General features: G+C 50.3%; 1 protein-coding gene across 1 annotated transcript in view; it reads left to right on the top strand.

The window, feature by feature from the left end:
- LOC135540419 (acid-sensing ion channel 1-like) overlaps positions 1–13,280 on the top strand; it is a 399,782-nt gene that overhangs the window by 334,904 nt on the left and 51,598 nt on the right. The gene's annotated exons all lie outside the window — the stretch shown is intronic.

Raw genomic sequence — 13,280 nt, 5'->3', positions numbered from 1 at the left:
CTATCAAACAAGCTAAGCCTCAGTATAGAGACAAAGTAGAATCTCAATTCAACGGCTCAGACACAAGAGGTATGTGGCAGGGTCTACAGTCAATCACGGACTATAAGAATAAATCCAGCTCAGTCACGGACCAGGATGTCTTGCTCCCAGGCAGACTAAATAACTTTTTTGCCCGCTTTTAGGGCAATACAGTGCCACTGACACGGCCTGCAACGGAAACATGCGGTCTCTCCTTCACTGCAGCCGTAGTGAGTAAAACATTTAAACGTGTTAACCCTCGCAAGGCTGCAGGCCAAGACGGCATCCCCAACCGCGCCCTCAGAGCATGCGCAGACCAGCTGGCTGGTGTGTTTACGGACATATTCAAACAATCCCTATACCAGTCTGCTGTTCCCACATGCTTCAAGAGGGCCACCATTGTTCCTGTTCCCAAAAAAGCTAAGGTAACTGAGCTAAACGACTACCGCCCCGTAGCACTCACTTCCGTCATCATGAAGTGCTTTGAGAGACTAGTCAAGGACCATATCACCTCCACCCTACCTGACACCCTAGACCCACTCCAATTTGCTTACCGCCCAAATAGGTCCACAGACGACGCAATCTCAACCACACTGCACACTGCCCTAACCCATCTGGACAAGAGGAATACCTATGTGAGAATGCTGTTCATCGACTACAGCTCGGCATTTAACACCATAGTACCCTCCAAGCTCGTCATCAAGCTCGAGACCCTGGGTCTCGACCCCGCCCAGTGCAACTGGGTACTGGACTTCCTGACGGGCCGCCCCCAGGTGATGAGGGTAGGCAACAACATCTCCACCCCGCTGATCCTCAACACTGGGGCCCCACAAGGGTGCGTTCTGAGCCCTCTCCTGTACTCCCTGTTCACCCATGACTGCGCGGCGACGCACGCCTCCAACTCAATCATCAAGTTTGCGGACGACACAACAGTGGTCGGCTTGATTACCAACAACGACGAGACGGCCTACAGGGAGGAGGTGAGGGCCCTCGGAGTGTGGTGTCAGGACAATAACCTCACACTCAACGTCAACAAAACTAAGGAGATGATTGTGGACTTCAGGAAACAGCAGAGGGAACACCCCCCTATCCGCATCGATGGAACAGTAGTGGAGAGGGTAGTAAGTTTTAAGTTCCTCGGCATACACATCACAGACAAACTGAATTGGTCCACTCACACAGACAGCATCGTGAAGAAGGTGCAGCAGCGCCTCCTCAACCTCAGGAGGCTGAAGAAATTCGGCTTGTCACCAAAAGCACTCACAAACTTTTACAGATGCACAATCGAGAGCATCCTGACGGGCTGTATCACCGCCTGGTACGGCAACTGCTCCGCCCACAACCGTAAGGCTCTCCAGAGGGTAGTGACGTCTGCACAACGTATCACCGGGGGCAAACTACCTGCCCTCCAGGACACCTACACCACCCGATGTTACAGGAAGGCCACAAAGATCATCAAGGACAACACCCACCCGAGCCACTGCCTGTTCACCCCGCTATCATCCAGAAGGCGAGGTCAGTACAGGTGCATCAAAGCTGGGACCGAGAGACTGAAAAACAGCTTCTATCTCAAGGCCATCAGACTGTTAAACAGCAACCACTAACATTGAGTGGCTGCTGCCAACACACTGACTCAACTCCAGCCACTTCAATAATGGGAATTGATGGGAAAGGATGTAAAATATATCACTAGCCACTTTAAACAATGCTGCCTAATATAATGTTTACATACCCTACATTATTCATCTCATATGTATACGTATATACTGTACTCTATCATCTACTGCATCCTTATGTAATACATGTATCACTAGCCACTTTAACTATGCCACTTTGTTTACATACTCATCTCATATGTATATACTGTACTCGATACCATCTACTGTATCTTGCCTATGCTGCTCTGCACCATCACTCATTCATATCTTTATGTACATATTCTTTATCCCCTTACACTGTATATAAGAAATTAGTTTTGGAATTGTTAGTTAGATTACTTGTTGGTTATTACTGCATTGTCGGAACTGGAAGCACAAGCATTTCGCTACACTCGCATTAACATCTGCTAAGCATGTGTATGTGACAAATAAAATTTGATTTGATTTGGTAAAGGACACAAGATAAAATAAATAAGCATAGATATGGGTTGTATTTACAATGGTGCGTGTTCGTCACTGGTTGCCCTTTTCTCGTGGCAACAGGTCACAAATCTTGCTGCTCTGATGGCACACTGTGGAATTTCACCCAGTAGATAATTTTTTTCAAAATTGGATTTGTTTTCGAATTCTTTTTGGATCTGTGTAATCTGAGGGAAATATGGCTCTCTAATATGGTCATACATTGGACAGGAGGTTAGGAAGTGCAGCTCAGTTTCCACCTCATTTTGTGGGCAGTGAGCACATAGCCTGTCTTCTCTTGAGAGCCATGTCTGCCTATGGCGGTCTTTCTCAATAGCAAGGCTATGCTCGCTGAGTCTGTACATTGTCAAAGCTTTCCTTAATTTTGGGTCAGTCACAGTGGTCAGGTATTCTGCCGCTGTGTACTCTCTGTGTAGGGTCAAATAGCATTCTAGTTTGCTCTGTTTTTTTGTTAATTCTTTCCAATGTGTCAAGTAATTATCTTTTTGTTTTCTCATGATTTGGTTAGGTCTAATTGTGCTGCTGTCCTGGGGCTCTGTAGGGTGTGTTTGTGTTTGTGAACAGAGCCCCATGACCAGCTTGCTTAGGGGACTCTTCTCCAGGTTCATCTCTCTGTAGGTGATGGCTTTGTTGTGGAAGGTTTGGGAATCGCTTCCTTTTAGGTGGTTATAGAATTTAACGGCTCTTTTCTGGATTTTGATAATTAGTGGGTATCGTCCTAATTCTGCTCTGCATGCATTATTTGGTGTTCAACGTTGTACACTGAGGATATTTTTGCAGAATTCTGCGTGCAGAGTCTCAATTTGGTGTTTGTCCCATTTTGGGAAGTCTTGGTTGGTGAGCGGAACCCAGACCTCACAACCATAAAGGGCAATGGGTTCTATGACTGATTCAAGTATTTTTAGCCAGATCCTAATTGGTATGTTGAAATGTATGTTCCTTTTGATGGCATGAATGCCCTTCTTGCCTTGTCTCTCTCTCCTTCTCACACCTTTTTACCTCACGGTGAGCTCTAAATTAAAATTGACCATAGATTCAGAGAGTATTAAACATTAACATTTTAGTAGCAACATGAGATTTTTCTGTTAAAGTTTCCATTTCAGCTGCAGACAGCCATTAATGTATTCTTGTGATCAGTAGGGAGGAAAAATATTCCAGTCTATCTGGTTAGTGAAAATAACTGCTCTTCATCTGGCAAGCTGGTTTGGCAATTCACTCAGTGGTGGAAAACACTTTCTCTATTGTAGTTATGAGAACTAAAAGCAGTGACCTTTTGTTGTGGGTGGTGTTGTGTTTTGTCTTTTGTGTGTGTTTCGTCCACCCTAGTAGTGCTCTATAAAGAGACACATAGACACTGTTCCTTATGCTGCAGAGCGATAATGATGTGATCATTTTACAGGTAGGAAACACTATAGAGTAACCTGAGTGTCTTCTGTTTTTATTGATGTTGCTCAGTTCTGGAGTCCCCCCCACACCACCAGGTATCTACTGTTGTAGCCACTTCTTCCCCACACCACCAGGTATCTACTTTTGTAGAAACTTCCCTCCACACCACAAGGTATCTACCGTTGTAGCCTCTTCCCCCTACACCACCAGGTATCTACTTTTGTAGAAACTTCCCCCAACACCACCAGGTATCTACTGTGGTAGCCAGTTCCCCCTACACCACCAGGTATCTACTTTTGTAGCCACTTGCCCTCCACACCACCAGGTATCTACTTTGTAGAAACTTCCCCCCAACACCACCAGGTATCTACTTTTGTAGCCACTTCCCCCCTACACCACCAGGTATCTACTGTTGTAGCCAATTCCCCCTACACCACCAGGTATCTACTTTTGTAGCCACTTCCCCTCCACACCACCAGGTATCTACTGTTGTAGCCACTTCCCCCCCACACCACCAGGTATCTACTGTTGAAGACACTCCCCCCCCACACCACCAGGTATCTACTGTTATAGCCACTCTCCCACACCACCAGCTATCTACTGTTGTAGCCTCTTCCCCCTACACCACCAGGTATCTACTTTTGTAGAAACTTCCCCCAACACCACCAGGTATCTAGCCAGCCCCCACACCACCAGGTATCTACTGTTGTAGCCACTTGCCCCCCACCACCAGGTATCTACTGTTGTAGCCACTCCCAATACACCACCAGGTATCTACTGTTGTAGCCACACCCCACCACCACCAGGTGTCTACTGTTGTAGCCACTCCACCCAACCACCACCAGGTATCGACTGTTGTAGCCACTTCCCACTACACCACCAGGTATCTACTGTTGTAGCCACTTCCCCTTACACCACCAGGTATCTACTGTTGTAGCCACTTCCCCCCCACCCACCACCAGGTATCTACTGTTATAGCCACTTCCACCCCCCACCACCAGATATCTACTCTTGTAGCCACTCCCCCCCACCAGGTATCTACTGTTGTAGCCACACCCCACCACCACCAGGTGTCTACTGTTGTACCCACTTCCCACCCCCCCACCTCACCACCTGGTATCTACTGTTGTAGCCACTCCCCACCCTCCACCATCAGGTATCTACTGTTGTAGCCACACCCCTCCACCACCAGGTATCTTCTGTTGTAGCCAAACCCCTCCACCACCTGGTATCTACTGTGGTAGCCACTCCCCCCAACCACCACCAGTTATCGACTGTTGTAGCTACTTCCTCCCGACACCACCAGGTATCTACTGTTGTAGCCACTTCCCCCCACACCACCAGGTATCTACTGTTGTAGCCACACACCTCCACCACCAGTTATCTACTGTTTGGCCACTTCCCACCCCCCACCTCACCACCTGGTATCTACTGTTGTAGCCACTCCCCACCCTCCACCACCAGGTATCTACTGTTGTAGCCACACCCCTCCACCACCAGGTATCTACTGTTGTAGCCACACCCCTCCACCACCAGGTATCTACTGTTGTAGCCACACCCCTCCTCCACCAGGTATCTACTGTTGTAGCAACTTCCGTCCCCACACCACCAGGTATCTACTGTTGTAGCCACTTCCCCCACACCACCAGGTATCTACTGTTGTAGCCACTTCCGTCCCCACACCACCAGTTATCTACTGTTGTAGCCACTTCCCCCACACCACCAGATATCTACTGTTGAAACCACTTCCCACTACACCACCAGGTATCTACTGTTGTAGCCACCCCCTCCCAAACCACCAGGTATCTACTGTTGTAGCGACTTCCCCTACACCACCAGATATCTACTGTTGTAGCCACTTCCGTCCCCACACCACCAGATATCTACTGTTGAAGCCACTTCCGTCCCCACACCACCAGTTATCTACTGTTGTAGTCACTTCCCCCACACCACCAGGTATCTACTGTTGTAGCCACTCCACCCAACCACCACCAGGTATCGACTGTTGTAGCCACTTCCCCCTACACCACCAGGTATCTACTGTTGTAGCAACTTCCCCCCACACCACCAGGTATCTACTGTTGTGTCCACTTCCCCCCACACCACCAGTTATCTACTGTTGTAGCCACTTCCCCCACACCACCAGGTATCTACTGTTGTAGCCACTCCCCCCCACCACAGGTATCTACTGTTGTAGCCACTTCCCACCCACACCACTAGGTATCTACTGTTGTAGCCACTTCCCCCCACACCACCAGGTATCTACTGTTGTGTCCACTTCCGTCCCCACACCACCAGGTATCTACTGTTGTAGCCACTTCCCCCCCACACCTCCAGGTTATGTACTGTTGTAGCCACTTCCCCCCACACCACCAGGTATCTACTGTTGTAGCCACTTCCCCCTACACCACCAGGTATCTACTGTTGTATCCACATCCCCCTACACCACCAGGTATCTACTGTTGTAGCCACTCCACCCAACCACCACCAGGTATCGACTGTTGTAGCCACTTCCCCCTACACCACCAGGTATCTACTGTTGTAGCCACTTCCCCCCCACACCGCCAGGTATCTACTGTTGTAGCCACTTCTCCCCCACACCACCAGGTATCTACTGTTGTAGCCACACCCCTCCACCACCAGGTATCTTCTGTTGTAGCCAAACCCCTCCACCACCTGGTATCTACTGTGGTAGCCACTCCCCCCAACCACCACCAGTTATCGACTGTTGTAGCTACTTCCTCCCTACACCACCAGGTATCTACTGTTGTAGCCACTTCCCCCCACACCACCAGGTATCTACTGTTGTAGCCACACACCTCCACCACCAGTTATCTACTGTTTGGCCACTTCCCACCCCCCACCTCACCACCAGGTATCTACTGTTGTAGCCACACCCCTCCACCACCAGGTATCTACTGTTGTAGCCACACCCCTCTTCCACCTGGTATCTACTGTTGTAGCCCCTTCCCCCCCACACCACCAGGTATCTACTGTTGTAGCCACTTCCGTCCCCACACCACCAGTTATCTACTGTTGTAGCCACTTCCCCCACACCACCAGGTATCTACTGTTGTAGCCACTTCCCCCACACCACCAGGTATCTACTGTTGTAGCCACTTCCCCCACACCACCAGATATCTACTGTTGAAGCCACTTCCGTCCCCACACCACCAGGTATCTACTGTTGTAGCCACTTCCCCCACACACCACCAGGTATCTACTGTTGTGTCCACTTCCGTCCCCACACCACCAGGTATCTACTGTTGTGTCCACTTCCGTCCCCACACCACCAGTTATCTACTGTTGAACCACTTCCCCCTACACCACCAGGTATCTACTGTTGTAGCCACTTCCCCCTACACCACCAGGTATCTACTGTTGTAGCCACTTCCCCCCCACCCACCACCAGGTATCTACTGTTATAGCCACTTCCCCCCACACCGCCAGGTATCTACTGTTGTAGCCACTTCTCCCCCACACCACCAGGTATCTACTGTTGTAGCCACACACCCCCCACCACCAGATATCTACTCTTGTAGCCACTCCCCCCCACCAGGTATCTACTGTTTAGCCACACCCTACCACCACCAGGTGTCTACTGTTGTACCCACTTCCCACCCCCCCACCTCACCACCTGGTATCTACTGTTGTAGCCACTCCCCACCCTCCGCCATCAGGTATCTACTGTTGTAGCCACTTCCTCCACCACCAGGTATCTTCTGTTGTAGCCAACCCCCCACCACCTGGTATCTACTGTGGTAGCCACTCCCACCATCCACCACCAGGTATCTACTGTTGTAGACACACTCCCTTCCACCAGGTATCTACTGTTGTAGCCACTTCCCCCCTACTTCCACCAGGTATCTACTGTTGTAGCCCCTTCCCCCCCACACCACCAGTTATCTACTGTTGAACCACTTCCCCCTACACCACCAGGTATCTACTTTGAACAACTTCCCCCACACCACCAGATATCTACTGTTGTAGCCACTTCCCCCACACCACCAGATATCTACTGTTGAAGCCACTTCCGTCCCCACACCACCAGGTATCTACTGTTGTAGCCACTTCCCCCACACACCACCAGGTATCTACTGTTGTGTCCACTTCCGTCCCCACACCACCAGGTATCTACTGTTGTAGCCACCTCCCCCACACCACCAGGTATCTACTGTTGTAGCCACTTCCGTCCCCACACCACCAGGTATCTACTGTTGTAGCCACTTCCCCCACACCACCAGATATCTACTGTTGTAGCCACTTCCGTCCCCACACCACCAGCTATTTACGGTTGTAGCCACTCCCCCACACACCACCAGGTATCTACTGTTGTGTCCAGTTCCGTCCCCACACCACCAGGTATCTACTGTTGTAGCCACTTCCCCCCCCACACCACCAGGTATCTACTGTTGTAGCCACTTCCGTCCCCACACCACCAGGTATCTACTGTTGTAGCCACTTCCCCCACACCACCAGGTATCTACTGTTGTAGCCACTTCCGTCCCCACACCACCAGGTATCTACTGTTGTAGCCACTTCCCCCCACACCACCAGGTATCTACTGTTGTAGCCACTTCCCCCCTACACCACCAGGTATCTACTGTTGTAGCCACACACCTCCAGCACCAGTTATCTACTGTTGTGGCCACTTCCCACCCCCCACCTCACCACCTGGTATGTACTGTTGTAGCCACTCCCCACCCTCCACCACCAGGTATCTACTGTTGTAGCCACACCCCTCTTCCACCAGGTATCTACTGTTGTAGCCACTTCCGTCCCAACACCACCAGTTATCTACTGTTGAACCACTTCCCCCTACACCTCCAGGTATCTACTGTTGAACCACTTCCCCCTACACCTCCAGGTATCTACTGTTGTAGCCACTTCTCCCCCACACCACCAGGTATCTACTGTTGTAGCCACACACCCCCCACCACCAGGTATCTACTGTTGTGTCCACTTCCGTCCCCACACCACCAGGTATCTACTGTTGTAGCCACACACCCCCACCACCAGGTATCTACTCTTGTAGCCACTCCCACCCCCCCCACCAGGTATCTACTGTTTTAGCCACACCCTACCACCACCAGGTATCTTCTGTTGTAGCCAAACCCCTCCACCACCTGGTATCTACTGTTGTAGCCACTCCCCCCAACCACCACCAGTTATCGACTGTTGTAGCTACTTCCCCCTACACCACCAGGTATCTACTGTTGTAGCCACTTCCACCCTACACCACCAGGTATCTACTGTTGTAGCCACACACCTCACCACCTGGTATCTACTGTTGTGCCCATTTCCCACCCCCCCACCTCACCACCTGGTATCTACTGTTGTAGCCACTCCCTACCACACCACCAGGTATCTACTGTTGTAGCCACACCCTCTTCCACCTGGTATCTACTGTTGTAGCCCCTTCCCCCCAAACCACCAGGTATCTACTGTTGTAGCCACTTCCCCACACCACCAGGTATCTACTGTTGTAGCCACTTCCGTCCCCACACCACCAGTTATCTACTGTTGTAGCCACTTCCCCCCAAACCACCAGGTATCTACTGTTGTAGCCACCACCAGTCCCCACTTCCGTCCACCACCAGGTATCTACTGTTGTAGCCACTTCCGTCCCCACACCACCAGGTATCTACTGTTGTGTCCTCTTCCGTCCCTACACCACCAGGTATCAACTGTTGTGTCCACTTCCCCCCCACCACCAGGTATCTACTGTTGTAGCCACTTCCCCCCTACACCACCAGGTATCTACTGTTGTGGCCACTTCCCCCCACACCACCAGGTATCTACTGTTGTAGCCACTTCCCTCCCCACACCACCAGGTATCTACTGTTGTAGCCACTTCCCTCTAACACCACCAGGTATCTATTTTTGTAGCCACTTCCCCCCACACCACCTGGTATCTACTGTTGAAGCCACTTCCCCCCACACCACCAGGTATCTATTTTTGTAGCCACTTTCCCCCCCACACCACCAGGTATCTACTTTTGTAGCCACTTCCCCCCACACCACCAGGTATCTACTGTTGTTGCCACTTTCCCCCACACCACCAGGTATCTACTGTTGTAGCCACTTCCCCCACACCACCAGGTATCTACTGTTGAAGCCACTTCCCTCCACACCACCAGGTATCTATTGTTGTAGCCACTTCCCCCCAAACCACCAGGTATCTACTGTTGTAGCCACTTCCCCCTACACCACCAGGTATCTACTGTTGTATCCACATCCCCCTACACCACCAGGTATCTACTGTTGTAGCCACTCCACCCAACCACCACCAGGTATCGACTGTTGTAGCCACTTCCCCCTACACCACCAGGTATCTACTGTTGTAGCCACTTCCCCCTACACCACCAGGAATCTACTGTTGTATCCACATCCCCCTACACCACCAGGTATCTACTGTTATAGCCACTTCCCCCACACCACCAGGTATCTACTGTTGTAGCCACACACCCCCCACCACCAGATATCTACTCTTGTAGCCACTTCCCCCCCCACCAGGTATCTACTGTTGTAGCCACTCCCCACCCTCCACCATCAGGTATCTACTGTTGTAGCCAAACCCCTCCACCACCTGGTTTCTACTGTTGTAGCCACTTCCCCCAACCACCACCAGTTATCGACTGTTGTAGCCACTTCCACCCTACACCACCAGGTATCTACTGTTGTAGCCACACACCTCACCACCTGGTATCTACTGTTGTAGTCACACCTCCACACCACCAGGTATCTACTGTTGCAGCCATTCCCCTCCACCACCAGGTGTCTACTGTTGTAGCCACACCCCTCCACCACCAGGTATCTATTGTTGTAGTCACACCTCCACACCACCAGGTATATACTGTTGTAGCCACACCCCCCCCACCAGTTATCTACTGTTGTTACCACACACCCCCACCACCAGGTATCTACTGTTGTAGCCACTTCCCATCCCCCCCACCTCACCACCAGGTATCTACTGTTGTAGCCACACCCTCCAACACCAGGTATCTATTGTTTTAGCCAGTCCCCACCCTCCACCACCAGGTTTCTATTGTTGTAGTCACACCCCCCCACCACCAGGTATCTACTGTTGTAACCATACCCCCCCACCACCAGGTATCTACTGTTGTAACCACACCCCTCCCACCACCAGGTATCTACTGTTGTAACCACACACCCCCACCACCAGGTATCTATTGTTGTAACCACACCTCCCGACCACCAGTTATCTACTGTTGTAACCCCCCTCCACCAGGTATCTATTGTTGTAGTCACACCCCCCACCAGGTATCTATTGTTGTAGCCAGTCCCCACCCCCCACCACCAGGTATCTACTGTTGTAGCCATACCCCCCACCATGTATCTATGGTTGTAGCCACACACCCCCACCACCAGGTATCTATTGTTGTAGCCACTCCCCCACACCACCAGGTATCTATTGTTGTAGCCACACCCCTCCACTACCAGGTATCTATTGTTGTAGCCACACCCCACCACCATGTATCTATGGTTGTAGCCACACACCCCCACCACCAGGTATCTATTGTTGTAGCCACCCTCCACCACCAGGTATCTACTGTTGTAGCCACACCCCCCACCACCAGGTATCTATTGTTGTAGCCACACCCCTCCACTACCAGGTATCTATTGTTGTAGCCACACACCCCCACCACCAGGTATCTACTGTTGTAGCCACTTCCCCCCCCCCCCCACACCACCAGGTATCTACTGTTGTAGCCACCCCCACCATGTATCCCCCCCCCCCCACACACCAGGTATCTACTGTTGTAACCACTTCCCCCCACCACCAGGTATCTATTGTTGTAGCCACACCCTCCACCACCAGGTATCTACTGTTGTAGCCACTTCCCCCCCCACGACCAGGTATCTACTGTTGTAGCCACTTCCCCCCCACCACCAGGTATCTACTGTTGTAGCCAGTCCCCCCCCACACCACCAGGTATCTACTGTTGTAGCCACACCCCCCACCACCAGGTATCTACTGTTGTAGCCACTCCCCCCCCACGACCAGGTATCTACTGTTGTAACCACTTCCCCCCACCACCAGGTATCTACTCTTGTAGCCAGTCCCCACCCCCTGCCACCAGGTATCTATTGTTGTAGCCACACCCCCCCACCACCAGGTATCTACTGCTGCAACTTCTCACTGTGCCTGCCAGCCCCAGTCATTCTTCTCTCTAAAGGTCAAACCTCAAACCTTACAAAGGTTGACATTTTTCAAAGGACATTTCATTAAATGTTGATACGTTTGTGTTTAGGGGTTTTAAGAGGTTTCACTGCCAATGTCTGACTTACTGTATAAAGTGTGTATTTTGTCTTTGTCACATTACAGTTTACAGATTTTCAGAAAAGCTGCATCCACAAATACAGTGCCTTCGGAAAGTATTCAGACCCCTAGACTTCTTCCACATGTTGTTACCTTACAGCCTTATTTTAAAATCGATTCAACATATACAATATTCAGCAATCTACACACAGTACCCCATAATGACAACATAAAAACAGGTTTTTAGAAATGTTTGCAAATGTATTAAAAATAAAATCAGAAAAATATTTAAAAATGTAATATAAAAACAGAAATAACTTTCCATTTCCATAAGTATTCAGACCCTTTGCTATGAGACTCGAAATTGAGCTCAGGTGCATCCTGTTTCCATTGATCATCCTTGAGATGTTTCTACAACTTGATTGGAGTCCACCTGTGGTAAATTAAATGAATTGGACATGATTTGGAAAGGCACACACCTGTCTATATAAAGGTCCCACAGTTGACAGCGCATGTCAGAGCAAAAACCAAGCCATGGGGTCAAAGGAAATGTCCATAGAGCTCTGAGACAGGATTGTGTCAAGGCACAGATCTGGGGAAGGGTACCAAAACATTTCAACAGCTTTGAAAGTCCCCAAGAACACAGTGGCCTCCATCATTCTTTAATGGAAGAAGTTTGGAACCACCAAGACTCATCCTAGAGCTGGCCACCTGGCCAAACTGAGCAATCGGGAGAGAAGGGCCTTGGTCAGGAGGTTATCAAGAACCTGATGGTAACTCTGACAGAGCTCTAGAGTTACTCTGATGAGATGGGAGAACCATCTCTGCAGCACTCCACCACTCAGGCCTTTATGGTAGAGTGGCAGACGGAAGCCACTCCTCATTAAAAGACACATGACAGCCCGTTTGGAGTTTGCCAAAAGGCACCTAAATGACTCTCAGACCATGAGAAACAAGAGTCTCTGGTCTGATGAAACCAAGATTGAACTCTTTGGCCTGAATACTAAACGTCACTTCTCGAGGAAACCTGGCACCATGGTGGTGGCAGGATCATGCTGTGGGACATTTTTCAGCAGAACGGACTGGGAGACTAGTCAGGATCGAGGGAAAGATAAACGGAACAAAGTACAGAGAGATCCTTGATGAAAACCTGCTCCAGAGCACTCAGGACCTCAGACTGGGGTGAAGGTTCACCCTTCCAACAGAACAACGACCTCAAACACACAGCAGAGACAATGCAGGGGTGGCCTCAGGACAAGTCTCTGAATGTCCATGAGTGGCCTCGCCAGAAGCCAGACATAAACCTGATTGAACATCTCTGGAGAGACCTGAAAATAGCTGTGCTGCGAAGCTCCTCATCCAACCTGACAGAGCTTGAGAGGATCTACAGAGAAGAATGGGAGAAACTCCCCAAATACAGGTGTGCCAAGCTTGTAGTGTCATACCCAAGAAGA

Source organism: Oncorhynchus masou, chromosome 5 (genome assembly GCF_036934945.1).
Source record: "Oncorhynchus masou masou isolate Uvic2021 chromosome 5, UVic_Omas_1.1, whole genome shotgun sequence".
Lineage (NCBI taxonomy): Eukaryota > Metazoa > Chordata > Actinopteri > Salmoniformes > Salmonidae > Oncorhynchus > Oncorhynchus masou.
This window is presented reverse-complemented; position numbering and strand designations above follow the sequence as displayed.